This window comes from Callithrix jacchus, chromosome 17 (assembly GCF_049354715.1).
Source record: "Callithrix jacchus isolate 240 chromosome 17, calJac240_pri, whole genome shotgun sequence".
NCBI classification, from domain to species: domain Eukaryota; kingdom Metazoa; phylum Chordata; class Mammalia; order Primates; family Cebidae; genus Callithrix; species Callithrix jacchus.
This window is the reverse complement of record NC_133518.1, coordinates 64,650,563-64,670,188: the sequence shown is the minus strand read 5'-3', so window position 1 is coordinate 64,670,188 and position 19,626 is coordinate 64,650,563. Positions and strand designations below refer to the sequence as shown.

Genomic DNA, 19,626 nt, shown 5'->3' with positions numbered 1-19,626 from the left:
ATTCTGCCATGGGATGCTCAAGGATATTTAGAAATTCTAATGAGTGCTGTATTTAAGCAATGATTTAATAAAATATAGACCATACACTCATTAATTACATACCATAAATTTTTATTTAGTGTATATAAAACAATTGAGATTGTAAACTGAAATGTGTGACATTATGTTTATCCCTTTGGTATTTTACCTGGTTGGCTGCAACCTGGCCATGACAACTTTTAATCTTGAATTTGTCATGTACTATACTTTCTGTCCCCTCCTCTCCATGACATGTCAAAATAAATCTAACAAATATACTCAATAATTGACTCATGCTCCAGTCCTTTGTACACATGTCCCACGACAGAATTTCTATACTCTGTTTCAACACTTCCAGTGACTACAGCTATCCCCTCCATCACAGAGTAGCTTACTTTTTTTTTGTTTTTGTTTCTTTGTTAATAAACTTTTTTTAAAATAATTTAGATTTACAGGATAGCGGAAAATTCAGTCCATCTTTTATCAGTTAAGTTCTAAGATTGTCAACAAGTTTATATTTCTCCTTATTGTAACAGAAGAACTCTCTGAACCACTTGAAGAATGTGTGACGGGGGTGTGGCTCATCTGTTCAGCCACTACACACTCAAACCTTTCAAAGGAGGGGGAGCACACCGGCAGGCAGGCACAGGAGCCAGGGTGAGTGCTCTGGGGTTCTGGCCCCATGGTAGCTTCTAGGGGTGAGGGTCTGCAACTCCCAAAGCCCAAGTGGGTGTGGCATGTGTTACAGTGCATTCTTTCAGCTTTGCCCTCTGCAAAGAGCTTACTCATTAACCAGTTCAGTGAACCCTCTGCCTTTTCACAAGGGCAGAAGGCCAGCATGACAGCTTTCTGTATCCCAAGCTCTTGTCTCGCATCCCAGAAGAATCAAGTCACACATAGACTTAAGAGTGGTAAATACGGGGGTTTTACTGGGTGGTGGAGGTGGCTCTCAGTGGGATGGATGGGGGACTAACAGAGGGATGAAATGGGAAGATGATCTTCCCCTGGAGTTGGGTCATCCAGTGGCTGAACTCTCCTCTGACAGACCCCAGTCAAACTCCTCTTGGCATTCAGATGCTCCTTTTCTTCTCTCTGCCATGATATTCTTCCATCCTCCTGCTCTTCTGTTCATCTTCTCATCTCCTTCTGGAGCCTGCAGTCTGGGGTTTATATGGGCACAGAATAGGGGGACACGTTGTGCCAGAAGGCAATCTTTTTGGCACAAAAACAGGAATGACTATTCCCATTTAGGGTCATGGGTACCCAGGCTTGAGGGTGGGGTCTTTGCCAGGGAACCACCCTCTTCTACCCAGTATTTCCCAGTCTCTTATCCATATTGTTAAGAGAGTGTGGACTTTGTAAGAAAATATTTCTCTTCTTTCTTCTCTTACTGTGGGCAAAGTATGTGTCTCCATCCCATTAGTGTTGAGCTGGGTCATATAAATTATTTTACCTAAAGACACATTAATGGGCAGGAGACAAGGAGAGATCTTGAAACACAATTTACATGACAGTGATCTGTTATGAAAAGTAGGTGCCTTGGACACTCAATGGATGGTCCAAGGAAGATGAGACAGATGTGAAAGAAACCTGAACCACATTCCCACCTGGAGTAAACTGTAACTCATTCAAAGCACGATGAAAAACACACAGCAGAGTCCAGCTTAAACCAGCCAAACCTGTCGCCTATAGACCCATGAGCAAGAAATAAATGCTCCTTGATGTAAGCTGCTGAGTTTGGAAGTGGTTTGTCACTCCATTTCATTACGTCAAGTCTGATTGATAAACTCTCCATTAGAAGCAAGAATAGCATAAACAGTTGCTAAATTCCATGCTGACACTGTAAGTACAACCTCTTTTGTCATCTCCTGAACTACGTGTCCCGTATTCAAATCTCAATGGGAACTTAGGAACTTATTTTAGTATAATGGTCACCTAAGCCAGCAGTTGCACAATAGACTCCTCCCCACCCTCCAGGATTCTGATTTGATTAGTAATAAGGTCTAGACATCAATATTTTATAGAAGTTCCCAGGGTGGTATCAGTGTGCAGTCAGGCTGGAGAACTAGTGGCGTGAGATGTGAAACCTTAGCTTTTTCTGAAAGGAAGAAGCTAAGGAAAAAAGAACACAAAACCCCATCAGACCAGGTGGAGGCCTAAATAGGAGACTGTAGGAGTCTGTCAAGCAGAGGTTCATTGCACTAAAAAGAAAATACTATAAAATCTCATTCATTCACTATCATTCACTTGGTAAAGGCAAAACAAAAGCTATGGCCGGGGGCCAGTGACAGCTAAGGACGTTGATGTTGAGTGACTGTATTGATTTCCCTAAGGGAAGATCCGTCAGAGTGGTGATGGTAGTGTGGGTGGATGAAGAAGAGATCTTTTAGTCTAGGAAGTCTTTTAAAAGACTGCCATCTTGGGATGCCTGTTTAATTATGCTGCATCCAACTTTATAACCTAAGGGTTGTTTTGTTTCCTTTTTAAATAAACAAACCAACTATGCGTTTCTAACCCATTTAAAACTCCTCTGAGCACACTTGGACTTGTCAGCTCTGATTCCAAGTAATCAGTCTGTCCAAATCGTGATGATGGGAAACATCGAATCTGACATTCAGCCTTGACATAAACAAGGTAATAATACAGATGACAGGATTACAAGGAAAACTGGTTGGAAGTAAAGAACACAGTTATTAGTCAGTCTCTAGCTCAAATTCAGATTTTCAGTTACAAGCTGGGTGATCTTAGGCAATTGCTAGTTATTTTGCCTCCATTTACTCATACATGTGAAACAAAGTGCAGAAATGTTTATACCACAATTCTGGGTTGAGGGAATGATGTTTATCTTGAGGCAAACTGTACTCCCAGGAGCTGGAGTGCAGGTGAAGGAAGAATAAAACTGGTACCAAGAAAGAGGGACCTAAAAACTAGAAATGGCATATCTTGAGAGACTGTGGGAACTATGGGAGAGCAGAGGGATGTGTGAGTCCAGAGGGGTGGGTGTCAGTCCCTGCTGCGGGGTGAAAATTTGGAGAGACTGAAAGACAGCTAAGGAGGGTCTCTGGGAAGCTGGCAGGTGATGTCAGCATGAAGTTCATTCTCTTCCCTGTGTAGAATACCTAACGTGAAGATCCGCATTGTGTGTCATGGTTTCCAGAGTCAGAGTTGAGAGATGGTTAGACAGAGGCTGGCACTCAGATGACCTTTTATTAGGGCTGCTGTAAGATTAAAAATGTAGCAATATGTAGAAAAGCACTTGTTCCAGAGTAAAGTGTCAGACAAATGTGAGATGCCAAATCTGTTATTATCGTTATTATTGTGATTGCTACAATGATTCATTTTCCCTATATTTAAGGATAGCTAATAGGCATTAATTGGTCCCAAAACGTTTATGATAGGAGCCCATACTATTCGCACTAGGGAATGTCTCTGAGTTATGCAGCACACTATTTAGCAGCAGCAAATCTGTATGGGTCTGCAGCAACCTCAAATATTTCCTTCTCAGAAGAAAGAATTGGACTGAGAGACATAAGGCAGAGTAAGAGACCAAGGCAAGGTATAGAGCAGGAGAGAAAAATTATGAGAAAGCTTTGGAACAGAAACAAAAGGAAGGAAAGTACACTTGGAAATGGGCCAGGTGGGTGACTTGAAGAATTTAGTGCCACCTTTGGCTTGGGGTTTTATATGCTGGCATATTTCTGGGGTCTTATGTTCCTTCTCTCCTGCTTCTTCTTTTGGGGTAGGCTATCCTCATGCACAGTGGCCTGCTAGTACTTTGGAGGGGAGCATGCACAGTGCTTTCACTGGAGTTGTGTGTACGCTCACTTGACGCGTTTTCCGCTTGCAGTCAAGTGTTCCTAGATCATATGCCAGTTAAACGCTGCCATTTTGCCTCTTCATGTGCATACTTGAGCCCTCTTATGCAACTCCTGTGATCTTACCGGGAAGCTGCTGATCACCAGTTTCAGGCGTTTCTATCTGTTGGGAGACTACATTTCCCTGGCCCTAGCAGTGATCAATTATTATTTTAGAGAAATAGCTTAACAACCGCCTGAACATCACCTGATGGTCATCTGACATTCCTGGAGTGGGGGGAGCTCTCTTGCCCCACTCATGTCTAACTACCTACTTTAGCAATACCACTGTAGGAAGCATTGTGTAGTATAACTGTAACTGAAATGTGGGTTAGTTGTTTGCCACACGCAGAGTCCAATTAATAACAGAGGTCTGACACAAAGGAAGTGAATTTATCCAGCTTGGGGAAGACGCACAGATGTCCTACCACACTGCTTCACTTCTGGAGCAGAAAAAGGGCATTTTTATGAGGTAGAGGAGGAAATGAGCCAGGGCAGCTGCTGGCTATTGCCTTGTCAACCAGGCAGTTGAGTTGGTACCTTCCTGGACAGAAGATGTAGAAGTGGCCAAGTGGGCATGCTTTCAATATGCACTCCTAAGGCGAACCCCTGCAGGTGTGTCTATCTCTTGGGAGACTACCTTTCTATCTATTGTGAGAGTTCCATCATGGCATACTAGGTCTGCAAATCTACTGCGAAGAGAAGAGAGCCCTCTCTGGAGCACAGAGATGAACTTGCCCAGTATGGAGTGTTTGGTGAGGAGGAGGTAAAGGTTATATTTGCATTTCAAAAGGGCTAAGTTGGAAGTGTGGAACCAGGGAAATGGGAAAACAAGAGAGGAAAAAATAAACCACCTGTTAGAAAAGTGGAGGTACTCAGTTACGTAACCTGCAAAAGAGAAAAGAAAGTGAATGGACTGAATTCAGAATCCAACCAGATTGATTTGATTTTCAGCTATTTCAGGTCAAAGCAAGGGTGGACGAACCAAAGTGGTCAGGTTGTTGAGAGAATGCATTCCATAGGAAAAGACATTTGTTATATGCAGAATATCAAGCCAAGTGTTGGGGGGCAAGCCCATTTGCTGCTAGAGTTTCCAAAACTGTTCATAAATGGAAGAGAAATGCTGAATGGGACAAACTAAAATGAAATTAAATGAAGAATCAATCTATGCCTTGTCAAATCCGTAGCAACAAAAACTGTTCTGTGAAATAAAATAACTTTCCCTTTTAAATTTTCTCTTTCAAGGAAAGTTGCTTGTCTCTCCACGGAGTTGAGGACAAACCACTGAGCTACATCCTGATAATTCAGCAGCATTCTGCTAAAGGCCAGCACAGACCAGAGAAACTTGATGCAAGACACATGATTAGGCAGTACTGTGGAAATTAGCCTTGCAATCGTCATGGAAATGAAGGCTCCTTATTTCCAAAATGTCTAAGAGAGAAAAGAAGCTGTTGCTCAAATGTTGGCTTTAGAAATGCAAAGCACAATAGAAAACACTTCTTTGAATCTACACTGCACAAAAGCCCCCTTCGTCTGGGGGACAAGATTCAATTTCCAATTGTGAACCTTCACTTCAACCTCTTACTGCCTTTTTGCAATCTTTTTTCAGTGAATGAAAGACTATTAGCATTATGACTGGATTTAGCCATGTTTTAACTAAAATCTTAGCTCAAGAATGTTAATGAATCATGCCAAACGTAGCTTAAAGGAAATACAATGTGTATGGAAGAGGAACTTTCCCTTTGGAAACTGAATTTCACTTCTGTGACTACTGCTGCATAGGCCCTCTGACTGGTAGACTTAAGATCTATCTTATCTCCAGCTAATCCCATCAGTAGAGAAAGAAATAAGTTCAGGATGTATGCTTCTGAGTTTATACTTCTATCATCTCCTTTCATAATGTGTTCATGGAGGGTCTTTGTTCACCAGAATTATGAGGATTTAACAGTTAGCCAGGTTCCATGGTATAAAATGAAAGAAACAAATATATGTTAAAAATGTAGATGCATTTTTGGTTCTGTTTGGTTTTCCTTTTTATTTTGAAATAAATTTAGACTTAAAACAAGCTGAAAAATAAATATAGTGAGTTCCTACATATTCTTCACTCACCTTTCCTAATATTAATATCCTAAATAACAATGATCAAAACCAGGAAATTATCACTGATGCAATACTATTAACTAATCTGCAGACTTCATTTGAATCTCACTAGTTTTTTTCACAACTGTCCTTTTCTAGTCCAGAGTCCAACCCAGGATCACACATTGTATTTAATTGTTATCTTCTTAGTTTCAATCTGTGACAGGGACTTGGTCTTTATTTTTTATAAAAATGTACTTTTTAATCTTTAAATTTATTAAATTATTTTTGATTGACACATCATAGCTGTATCAATTTATGTGGTATAGGGTGATGTTCTGATATATGGATACAATGTGGTATGATTAAGTCAACCTAATTAACCTATCACCTTGTTTACCTATCATTTTTTAATAAGACATTTGAAATGTATTATTTTAGTTATTTTGAAATAGATAATACATTATTATTGACTAGTCACCCTGCTGTGCAACAGATTACAAAACTTATTACTCCTATGTGAAATTTTGTACTCATTGATCAACAACTTCCAATTTCCTTGCTCCCTACCCTGCTGCCCCTCAGCCTCTGGTAACTATCATTCTAATCTCTACTTCTATTAGTTCAGCCCTATTAGCTTCCATATCTAAAAGATCATGCAGTATTTGCCTTTCTGTGCCTGGCTTATTTCACTTAACATAACATCCTCCAAATTCATTCATCGTATCAGAAATTATAAGATTCCCCCTACTTCAATTTAAGATGCAAAAATGGCCAATAGAAACATTAGAAAGTTTTCAACAGTATTAATGATTAGGAAAACACAAATTAAAACCCCAATGAGATACCACCTCACACCTCTTAAAATGACTTGTATCAAAAAGCTGAAAGAACAGTGTTGGAGAGTATGCTGGGAAAAAAAAGGGAACTCACACACTGTCAGTGTAAATTAATAGTAGAGCCATTATAAACAAATGTATTGAAGGTTCTCAAAATATTAAAAATAGAACTACCATCTGACCCAGTATTCCACTTCCAGGTGTAGATTCAAAAATCATTTTAATATATACTCCATCTTAAAAGGACATTAATAAAGATAGAATCCTCATATACTAACCTTGGGAATAGAACTGAAAGATCAGCATGTTGGGTAAATGTGTTCTTGTTTTCCAAGTTAAAGTAATTTTAGCCACAATTCACTCCAAATTGTGGAGTGATTGTAGACTGATCATTTGATAATATTTTTCTTATTCTAATATCGGGACCCCTATTCTGTAATCTATCTATATAACTAGCTAGCTATCCATCAATGTATCTATCTACCTGTTTATCTTTAGATTTGTAAATTCCTTCATATTACAAGTCTTAATAACACATAACAATTAAATCACATTTTTTGTATGTGCTAAATCATCTTAGTAATGAAGAACAAAATTTGGCAAACTCAGGATAATCTATAAACCAGTGTATAGATAAATTCAATTAAAAAGTACAGAGCTATCATAAAGATAGTAAACAGTGTCTCACTTGTGAAATATTTTTAAAGTATACTTGCTGTAGTATTTATTGAGAATTGAGAATGCTTGACAACCCTATAGCTCAGTGGTTCTCAATCTAGACAGAATTTTGCCCCTATGCTATTTTTGGCAGTACACGGAACCATTTTTGTCACAATCTGTATAGTAAAGGGCAAGGTCGGGAGTGCTACTGGCATTTAGTGGGCAAAGGCCAGAGATAATGCTAAACATCTAATTACATGCAAGACAGCCACCTACATAAAGGAATTATTCAGCCTAAAATGTCAATAGCACCACTATTACAAAACCCTGCTATAACCGTAGTCCTCAGGAGCACCAACAGACACAACAAGGTGTCAAAAAGACAGACCAACAGCTGAGAACAAGGGGATGATAAATGATGCAGCCAGGTTAGATTTTAAGGAATCTGGCCATGCCAAGAAGAAGAAAGAACGTGAAAAAGAAAAATGAAGGAAAGTAAATGTTATATCAATCTATAAAAGTATCCTACCTGAATTGTACTTCTCTTTGAAAGAGTTGAATCTTAAAATTTAAATACATAACTGTATCAGGGAATAAAAAAAGCACATACCATTAATGAAATAGCGTTTTATAGGAATTTCCTCAAAATAGGAGGCATAAAGAATAAAAATGGTAGGCAGAGAAAATTACAACTCAAAATAGTACAGGAAGCAGAGCTAGGAAAACTCTTCAAACAGGACAGAACTAGTGTAGAAGGTACATGGCAGTGATTCCTAAATCACACATTCATATCACTTAGGGAATCACTTAATGATCCTGGTGCCCAAGCCACATCCCAGATCAGTTAAATCATAATGTCTTAGAGATGGGCACAATGTGAGTGTTCTGGGTTGCTCCCCTGGTAATTCCATTGAGAGGACAAGTTGGAGAGTCTCTGGTATAGGAATAATCAAAGGATAATTAATGGTAATGAACTAAAGCGATACTTCTCAAGCTTTCACCTGAATGTGAATCACTAGCATATCCTAAATACAAATTCTGATTCAGGAATGGGTCCTGAGATTCTATATTTCTAACCAGCTCACAGGAAATGCTATCAGTGCTGGTCCATGGACCACTCTTGGAAGAGTAAGAAACAAAAGAGAAATAAACCATTCCTATTAGCTTATCCCCTTCCCCTCTAGTCTCCATAAATACAGAAACTGCCCCTAGTTTTAGCCCTCTGGTTGGGCACTGAGCCCATATCCAAGAAGAAAGCCGTGGAAGAGGGTAGTAAGACAAAAGCAAAGAAAACCTCACAGTCACTCCTGCCTGCACAACAGACATTGGGAAAAATAACATTAAAGTGGCTAAACGCAGGAGTTGGGGGTATTTGGAGCATATCTATATGAAAATAAAGCAAAACGAGGATCTGGGTTATATTAGAAATATTTTTTATAATGACCTTAACAATAGAAAAATATTGTAACTAAATGTTAAGTGGAAGGTGGCCAAGATGGCCAACTGGAAGCAGCTAGTGTGTGCTGCTCTCTCAAAGAGGAAAAGAAGGGGCTAGTAAATACGGTACCTTCAACTGAGATATCAAGGTACATGCATTGGGACTAATCAAAAAAACAGCTTGACCCATGGAGAATGGAGAAAAGCAAGGCAGGACGACAGCCCACCTGGGAGCAACACGGAGTTAGGGGATGTCCCCCCACAGCAAGGAAAGGGTTTGTGAATGTGGTATCTGGGGAACCCACTTTCCTCCCATGGATCTTTGCAACCCTCACGTCAGGAGAGCGCCTCATAAACCCACTCCACCAGGACCTTCAGTTTGACACAGAGAGCAATATAGACTCTCGGCAGAGCAGCTGCTCAGACAGACATGGAGACCTGGGAAACTTAGAGACGCAGGCTTTCTGGTCTTCCCAACAAAAGCAGCTGTAATGCCAGCAAAGCAGAAGGTTACTGTGTATACTCCTAGAACAGGGGCTGAATCCAAGGGGCTGAGCAACAACAGTCTGCAGGCCCCACTGCCATAGCACCTCACAGGGTAAGTCCCACTGGCTTGGGAATCCAGCTAGGCTCCAGAGGCACCATAACACCTCCTTGAGATGGAGCGCCCAGGGTAAGGGGTAGGCTGCCATCTTTGCTGTTGGGGTGACTTAGCCATTCCAGCCTTCAGCCTTCACAGAGTCCAAGGCAACTAGGGACTTGGAGTGAACCCACAGCACAGTAAAGCTGCTCTATGAAAATGTCGCCGGACTGTGTTTTTAAGCAGGTACCTGATCCCATTCCTGCTCTCTGAGCGGGACCTCCCAGGCATGGTCTCCAGCTACCTCCTACCGGTGTGTTCAGGCCAGCAACAGTTCCGTCCCTGCCTGGGACAGAGCTCCAAGAGGAAGAGTCAGGCTGGCATCGCTGGTGTTGCATAGCCTTCATTATTATACATCAGGTACTAAAAAATCGGAGTGACTAGCGACATGATTCTAAACCTATAAAACCCCACAGTCTCATCCCAAAAGCTCCTTCAGCTGATAAACAAATTCAGCAGTTTCAGGATACAAAATCCATGTACAAAATTCACTAGTATTCCTGCACATCAACAACAGGTGAGCCAAGAGCGAAATCAGAAACAACCCCATTTACAACTGCCTAGAAATACAGCTCACCAAGGAGGTCAATGGTCTGCACAATGAGAATTGTAAAACACTGCTCAAAGAAATCAGAGAAGACACAAACAAATGGAAAAATATCCCATGCTTGTGGATAGGAAGACTCCACATCATTAAAATGACCATACTGCTCAACACAGTTGAAAGACTCAGTGCCATTCCTGTCAAACAGCCAAAGATACTCTTTATAGAACTAGAAAAAAAAATTTCAAAATTCGCATTGAGCTAAAAAGGAGCCCGAACAGCCAAGGCAGTCCTAAGTAAAAAGAACAAAGTTGGAGGTATCAATGTTACCCAACTTCAAACTATACTACAGAGCTAAAGAAATAATAATAATAAGCATGTTACTAGTACAAAAACAGGCATGAAGACCAATAGAACAGCATAGATAGCCCAGAAATAAGGTCCCACACCTATGACCATATGCTCTTTTTTTTTTTTTGAGACAGAGTTTCGCTGTTGTTACCCAGACTGAAGTGTAATGGCACAATCTCGGCTCACTGCAACCTCCCCCTTCTGGGTTCAAGCAATTCTCCTGCCTCAGTCTCCCAAGTAGCTAGGACTACAGGCATGCACCACCATGCCCAGCTAATTTTTGTATTTTTTTTTTTTTTTAGTAGAGACGGGGTTTTATCTTTTTGACCAGGATGGTCTTGATCTCTTGACCTCATGATCCACCCGCCTCGGCCTCCCAAAGTGCTGGGATTATCGGCATGAGCCACTGCGCCTGGCCCCATCTGCTCTTTTACAAAGCTGACAAAAATAAGCAACGGGGAAGACACTCACTATTCAATAAATGGTGCAAGAATAACTGGCTAGCCATAGGCAGAAGATTGAAACCGGACTACTTCCTTAGACCACATGAAAAATCATTCAAGATGGATTAAAAACTTAAATGTAAACCCCAACACTGTACAAATCCTGGAAGATAACCTAAGCAATACCATCCTGGGCATAAGAACGAGGAAAGATTTCATGACAAAGACACCAAAAGCATTCAAAACAAAAGCAAAACTTGAGAAATGAAATCTAATTAAACTTACAAGCTTCTGTACAGCAAAAAGAAACTATCATCAGACTAAACAGACAACCTACAGAATGAGAGAAAATATTTGCAATCTATCTGACAAAGGTCAAATATTCATCATCTATAAGGAATGTAAACACATTTACAAGAGAAAAATAACCCATTAAAAAGTTGGCAAATGATATGAACAGGCATTTTCAAAAGAAAACACACATGTGACCAACGAGCATATGAAAGAAATGTTCACTATCACTGATCTAAACACAAATCAAAATTACACTGAGATACCATCTCACATCAGCCAGAATGGCTGTTACTAAAAAGTAAAAAACAAACAGAAAACAAATGCTGGCAACATTGTGAGGAAAAGCGACTGCTTACTTACTGTTAGCGGGAGTATGCGTTAGTTCAACCACGTGGAAGGCAGTATAATGATTCCTCAAAGAGTTAAAGGCAGTGCTACCATTTGACCCAACAATTCCATTACTGAGTATATACTCAGAGGAAAATAAATCATTTTACCATAAAGACCCATTCACGGGAATGCTCATTGCAGCACTATTTACAATAGCAAAGATGTGAAATCAACCTAAATGCCCATCAATAACAGATTGGATAAAGAAAATGTAGCACATGAACACCATGGAATACTATGCAGCCATAAAAAGGAATTAAGATTCTGTCTCTTATGGGAACATGGATGGAGCTGGAGGCAATCATCCTTAGCAAACCAATACAGGAACAGAAAACCAAATACAGCATGCTCTCACTTATAAGTAGGAGCTAAATGATGAGAAGTCATGAACACAAAGGAGGGAACAGACTTGGGTCTACCAGAGGGTGGAGGGTGGGAGGAGGGAAAGGAGCAGAAAAAATAGCTATTGGGTACTAGGATTAAACCTAGGTGATAAAATAATTTGTACAATAAACATCCATGACATGAGTTCACCTGTATTACAAGTCTTCACATGTACTCCTGAACTTAAAAGAAAAGTTGCCAGGCACGGTGGCTCATGCCTTTAATTCCAGCACTTTGGGAGGCCAAGGAAGGTAGATTACTTGAGGTGAGGAGTTCAAGATCAGCCTGGCCAATATAGTGAAACCCCGTCTCTACAAAAATACAAAAATTAGCTGGGCATAGTAATCCCAGCTACTCGGGAGGCTGCGGCAGGAGAATCACTTGAACCTGGGAGGTGGACATTGCAGTGAGCTGAGATCATGCCATTGCACTTCAGCCTGGGTGACAGAGTAAGACTCCATCTTAAAAAAAAAAAAAGCCAGGTGTGATGGCTCACACCTGTAATCCCAGCACTTTGGGAGGCCAGGGTGAAAGGATCACCTGAGGTAGGGAGTTCAAGATCAGCCTGACCAACATGGAGAAACCTCATCTCTACTAAAAATACACAAAAAAATTAGCAGGCTGTGGTGGTGCATGCCTGTAATCCCAGCTACTCGGGAGGCTGAGGCAGGAGAACACTTGAACCCAGGAGACAGAGGTTGCGGCGAGCCAAGATTGCACCATTGAACATCAGCCTGGGCAACGAAACTCCATATCAGAAAAAAAAAAAGCATCCACTTAAAATTATATTGTGAAAGAATAAGTAAAGATAGTTTTAAAAATGGAACAGGGTGTATGGAAGGAAAAGGGCAAATAACAAGCCAGTTAGCAAGAAAGAAACATTTTTAAAATTGTGTACACCTTGGAGTTATCATTGTTTCTAGGAAAGGGTTGTTGAAATCATAAGTTATTTTTATTTTTTTCTTATTTGAAACAGGAGAAATAGAACTCTCTTCCTCAAAACACAATGTTTAGGCCTCAAGTTTTACTCAGTTCTGCTCTCAGTTCTTAGTGGAGAGTCAGGCTGCTCTCTACAACCTTCCCAAGTTCCTGGTCCTCTGCTTCCAGTCATTCCCACAGTCTTCAGGAGCTGATAGTGCCACCCCAACCTCAGTACTATTAATAGAATCTCTGGTGCAGCTGGAAAGCCCTCTTAACCCTGTGCTTCAACACTGCCCAAGAACTTCCACAGCTCAACCAACAATAACAGCTCTTTCTGCTCCAGGACAAAGAAGTGCGAGTCTGCATTTGGGGCTGGAATTAGGCTGGGAAATATTCTAAAGAATGGTCACACTAATATCCTTCACCAACTTGCTCTAATTTCATGTATGAAAATAGAACCCATGCTATTTGATTTTCCTCATTTCAACTGTTTTGTATGAAAATCTTAGCACCTACGTACATGGCCCTAACTATAGTCTGGCAAATTTCTTTCATAATTCCTGTCGGAGGGAATAGAGAGGGAAATTTATGTGAATACCTGGTAACCTTCCTTGACTTCCCAGGTTTCCTGATGTCAGTCATTGATTATATTCTCCTTCATGATCCTCATACTAACTTAAAAAAATAGAAAGTTTTTGCAGAAGGTTTTATAGTATTTCATTGATGAATATATTTAGCATAGCAGAATTTTTGTTTTAAAAAGCGAGTAATACTAAAAAGATCATAAGCAAACAAAATTTAGAGATCCTGTCATAAGCCATTGCTACACCATGGGTCCAGTTCCTACACTGTTTAGCAGATTTTAACATTGTTTTCATATAGGAAGAAAAAGAACTCAGAGTATTCCAAGCCCCTCCATTAGTGACATTGTATTTCAAGTGTCTCGAGAAAGGTTCATGGGAAGTTGTTTCTGTTAGACCATTAATCATTCTGTTCCATTATGGAGAACCTCAGATTTGAAGTTATTAGCTTTTTAACCCTTCTTTGTAATTAGATCAGCATAATTTCTTGTTAAAAGGCAACAAATCAATAAGTCAGTCGAAGGAAATATTCCCTACCTCAGGCAATGGATAATTAGCCCATTAGCCGCAAATGTCTTTGAAGTAAATTGCTTGAAGTTTATTGTCAAATTAAAATTCATCCAATTTGTTATGCATCTCCTATAGATTTGTTTACATCTCATGCTATGGAGTAAGTATAATTCAGGTTTTTGTTTAGCCATATTTTTTCCATTTGGTTTTCTTTCTTGTTAAAACTGAACAACAATCTACACACAGAAAAATAAAAATAAAAAGCTGTTATTATAAAATAGATAAATAAAAGCCAATCTAGTCATCTTCACTAAAGCAATCTAGATCTAAAGCAGTGTTTGTAATTATGTCATCTCTTGCATTAATCTGTCTTTCTAAAATTTCCTCAGGAAGATATTCTAAACATACAGTTAATTAAAAGCAAACTGTAATTCTGAAAGTCATTAAGGAAAGGGATGTGAGGAGAGAAGATTCTGATGACTGAAAAAAGGAGACCTGGAAACTAACAAGGTATCAGTTGTCCACTAAAATACAAGTTCCTTGAGGATTAAAACTTGGCTGTTATTTACTACTGTATCCTCAACTCCTATTGCAGTCAGTGGTACATGGTACAGTTCTTAAATATTTACCATATAACGGTTTGGAGAATCCCTGTGCAAGGAAAATAATGATTATTAAAAGAATAAATGTTTTAAGTGCTAAGAAATGATTTTCTGCAGCAAACTGCATCACAACAGATATGATTCATTTTACAGAAGTAGAGTCTCTCTGAATTTTAGGCTCACCAAGTAACTTTTTAGTTGCTAAACTCACTTCCAGAGGTGGAACGTAGTAAAAGATACATGAATGTTCTAGTTATTTAAGTTAAATGTATACATTTGTCAATTAACACTCTGGCACTGAGTTTCCCAAATCAATCTCCTATCAGTTTGGCTGTATCAATAGCATTCCCCAGAGCCCGACAAGTCCTTGTGAACCTATAGCATTAAAGTTTAAAGGTAAAAGCTAAAGCCTACCAGGTCCCACCAAGGGACAGATACTCTGCTAGAACCTTATCCAAAACATCCAGTCAAACATTTTTCCATTTTAAAACAATAATTAATTCCAGACATCAGGGGATGGAACCAGCAGCCAACATGAAGAAGAAAGCTACGCAATGCCCACAGCATACATATCCCAGCTGAAAAGAATCGTAGCTTGTGGTTGAGGAAACCTGGATTTCAGACAACCCCTAAGTCTGTGGTGTGAATATATTGTTAAACCTCTTGTTTGCTAAGCTTTTTTCATCACTAAAATAAATACTTAAAAAATAAATTGGCTATCTCTGTTTATTTTGCAGAGATAGGGTTTGAGAATGAAAAAAAAATCACCATTATGTAATATAAGGATACAGTAAAAATTCAGAAAAAGAAGGCATTTTTCCCCCACAGGACTTTTTTGTTAAGTGAAACTCAACACCTCCCAAAACAGAGCCCTCCATCCTCTTCCCCACTTCTAAACTTCTGGCTTATCTTCCCAACTCCTCTACGTTGTTGAGTAGTATGTGTCATTATTCTTAAACCTTTAGGGCAAAAACTCTTGAAGGTGTCTTCCATTCTTCCTTCCCTTTATATATCAAATCAATTTATTATGTAGTCCTATCAATTATTCAAAATAATCTATTTATATTCCTCCCCACCTATTTCCTCTGTAAGTATTTCAATCTAAGACCTTACTAAGATATGACTGAGCAGACAAGAGTAACCCAATAATAAATCTTACAGCTTACTGGTTTTATTTATTGGATAAATGGTAGGTGCTCCAATTTATTATTTTGCATTTTTGTCTTGTTTCCTCCACTAAAACATTTATTTCTTTGGGATAGGGTCCTGGTAATCATGAAATCAGAAGAACTCTTAGGGTTAGATCAAAGAGAATGTGAATACAGATAATTTTTTGGACTTACAACAGAGTCTAATTTTCTAAGTCAAAAGTCTGACATCTGCCAAATATAGTATCTTTCTTTATTCAAACCTATATTAATTATAGATTGCTTCAAAAGCCTGGAGCTGAAGGAACTACTTCCAGGATGACTCATTTACAGGACTATTGGCAGGATGCCTCAGTTCTTGCCAAGAACTGCCAAGCCTCTGCATGGGCTGATTGAGCATCCTAACAACATGGTGGCTGGATTCCTTGACAGCAATCAATCCAAGAGGAAACAAGGCAAAATCCAAACTGTCTTACATGACCTTTCTTTGGAAATTGCACACCATCCTTTCTTCATCATCCCATTGGTTTCATAGGTCAGGCCCACTTAAGGTGGAAGAAGATTATATAACAGCATGAATACCAGAAGGCAAGGATTATTGAGAGCCATCTTTACGGATGGGTACCACAACACCAACAACTTTCTTGTGTGTGCATGTGTGTGTGTGTGTGTGTGTGTGTGTGTGTGTGTGTGTGTTGTGGTTATTTAATACTTTTGTGGGTCACTTTATGCTATCATTTCCAAGATTACAAATGCATCCTTGATTAGATTAATACCTTCTGTGGGAATTTAGGAAGACACTAACCTAAAGCTTTGTATATAGAAACACAGAAATAAGAATGAAACCAATTTTTTGCATTTAGATCATTCTAAACGACGAATTTAAATATATGGCCATAACAAATTTTTTCCCTGATCCCACATAATTATATTTATATGCCTTCTCATTAGGTTTTTTATTTATATGAGAGGAAAAAGCCATAGAGTTTTAAAATCATGAGTTCTGTTTTTAGCTTGCCATTTGTATTTGAGAACTTAGATAAATTTCAAATTTCACTTCAGCTGTAATGACCTCATCTTTGCTACTCAAAGTATGGTCTAGGGACTAGCAATAGCAACATCACCTCAGAATTTGTCAAAATTACAGGTGAACAAGCATCACTTCAGACCCACTGAATCAGAATCTATGTTTTTAATAACATACCAGGTGATTTGTTCAGGGAGTGCTTTTCCAGTTTCTATTTCACAGACTGTGGAAGCTGTTATGTCAGATTTTCACCTCACTAAAGAAAAACATCTACTGGAATTCTTTACACAGCAGATGTCTGAAAACACTGTTGATTAAATGGCCTAATCATGACCTCCTCTGCGGGATAGCCTCTCTCTTTGCTTTTCAGGGGAAAAAAAACAGTTACTCATTTCCAGTTACCTCTGTAACATGTAAATGTGCACATAAACAGGGCAGAATACGGGAACATCTGTTTTCATTTTTGTTAGTTGTTTTAATGTACTAAGTACAGAGGCATTAGGCTCATAATTAATGTTATGGTGAAAATCTTGATACTTTTGGAAAGATAAGATTGCAACTTTCATGAGATAAGATAGGTTTCCCAGCTCCCATGATGAACATGGGCAAACCATCACTCCAATTTTCTGAGTCCTAGTTGTTTCATGAATAAAATGTGGGCCATAAGAGTAACTCGAAGTTATTCTTTTTACATTTCCTGCATATTCACTGCCAGTAAAATTGACAGATTTTCAATGTACAGCACAATGTGTTTTAGCAAGTATGTACATCTGTGTAACTAGCACACCAATTAACATACGGAATGTGTTCATCACCCATAATGTTCCTTGGCCTGCTACCTGTCAATTCTACCTCCTAGAAAGGATGGGTAGAAGAGTTTTTCAGATTAATATTTAGGACATTGAAGATGGAAAGGACCTTCATTTTACAGATGAAAGAACTGAAATCTACCTAAGGTCTCACAGCTAGTGAATAGCAAAGCTGAAAGTTGACTCTAGGGTTTTAAGTTTCTTATAGTTCTTTTTCCTGTAAGTTGAGAAACAATGTAGAAAAGTATAAATGTATGACTTTCATCTCCATAAATTATTTTTGCCTGTAGTTAAAATTCACATAAATGAAATCATTTCACTTATGCCCTTTGGCTCTGGCTCAGTTTTCTCAATATAATAGTCCTGAGATTCATGCATGTTGTCACACATGTGAAAAGTTCTCACAGGGTCTGTTAAGACAAATGAGATAAATGTATAAGCAAATGTTCCACAAATACTTTTCAAATATGAAAAAAATCAAATGAGGGCATTTGTAGGCCCTGAAATTGCTATCTCTCTTTTTACAAAATATTATAGAGTTAGGAGTTTAAATGTCATCTCCCACTGAATTACCTAACTTTAATTTTGCTGCCTTTATATGCTACTAAGATTACTATAGCAACCAATATGAACTAAGCCTTCCCCCAATCACACCATTTTAACTGATAATGTGACAGGTTTTTTCCTTTAACCTGGGAAAATCCCCAACATTGACCATGATCAAATCTGATGGAAATTTTCCCAGAAAGCGATAAGCGCCTGAAAAAGATCTCCTCTGTCCATCCATTGTCACTATGGCGACATGTAATTATAACTGCCCTAAATGGGAAAGCCTCTCTCTACCCCACCATACAGTTACACTGTCTCAATAGACTTGCTTAGCCTAGACAGAGTGATGACGACCCAGCCACAATAATGATGAAAATGTATTATCTGAGTCTTACCAACATTTCAACATGAAGATAATGTTGTGATTATGGTATCGTCAAGTAGTGATTCAGGCAGGAAGCAAAAATAAATGTCCTGGTCAAGACTTTATGGCCAATATGAACCAGATAATTGAAGCAATAATTTGGCAAATACAAGCCAAACATCATGCTAGAATCATAACATTGTTCAGCACTAATGGTGCTCTCATGTAAGATCACTATAATTATGTCTCACTACAGCAAGAATGCTTGAACACTCTTTTTCTGTCATGTGTTAATTTATTAAAAACCTACTTTCTGATACTTTTAAATATTGACTGTCCACTTTAAATTCAGTTTTACAAATAATTTTAGTTATACAAAGGTATAACCCTAGTATCTTTCAGATAGATAGATAGATAGATAGATAGATAGATAGATAGATAGATAGATAGATACTAAAATATCCATTGGCTATGTCTCACCATTAAAATGGTAGATGGATAATTTGGAACTGGTGTTACTAAGGCATTATGGTTTATGAGATAGGACTATTGCAAAAACAACTTATAAAACTCATTTTAAACACATGAGTATGAAAAGTTTGGAAGGAGGTACTACTGGCTCTTGATGGCATATTTTGATCAGTCCCTCAATATGTCATCACAAATTTGTCTCTTTCCTCTGTGATGACTTTATTTTGGGGTAGAGTCTCTTCAAGTAGCGAAGATAGCAACAGCAGCCCTAGCTTGCTTTCCTATGACTTTACAACTCCAGTGGAACATGAAGCTTGTTTCTTAATGTTCCAGCAAAAGTCTCAGGATGATCCAGGTGGCTCCATTAAGTCACACATTCACTCAGAAGGGAAAAAGGAGTCTGTTGCAATTTATGTCCACCTGATTTGCACTCAATGTGAATCTCAACTTTACAAATTAAACTTAAAAAGGACTGAAACTTAGAGTCAGTGTGTTAAATGGAGTATTAATAAAACACAAAATAATAAGTTAACGAGCATTTATTAGATGCCCAGAGCCCTATGTTTTAAGTTTCAAGCAAAAAAATGGTAAAAAGAAATAAATGATAATTTGTGGCTCTTATCAGCCTAGAATTTATGACCTAGAGAGGTAGCAGGACTTAAGTAAGCAATTAGAAAACATAAGACAATATACATTCCCATGCAACGCTGC

The 19,626-nt window shown here is 38.8% G+C and overlaps 1 long non-coding RNA gene across 3 annotated transcripts in view; it reads right to left on the bottom strand.

The window, feature by feature from the left end:
- Window positions 1-227: 227 nt before the first annotated feature.
- LOC118148846 (uncharacterized) overlaps window positions 228-19,626 on the bottom strand; it is a 73,060-nt gene continuing 53,661 nt past the window's right edge. The window contains exons 4-5 of one of the 3 annotated variants that reach the window (XR_013528910.1): window positions 13,973-14,181; window positions 228-1,178 (exon numbers count right to left, since the gene is read on the bottom strand). This is a non-coding gene — a long non-coding RNA (uncharacterized LOC118148846). The remainder of the gene's footprint in view (window positions 1,179-13,972; window positions 14,182-19,626) is intronic. The other 2 variants (XR_013528909.1, XR_013528911.1) reach the window with 2 other exon arrangements.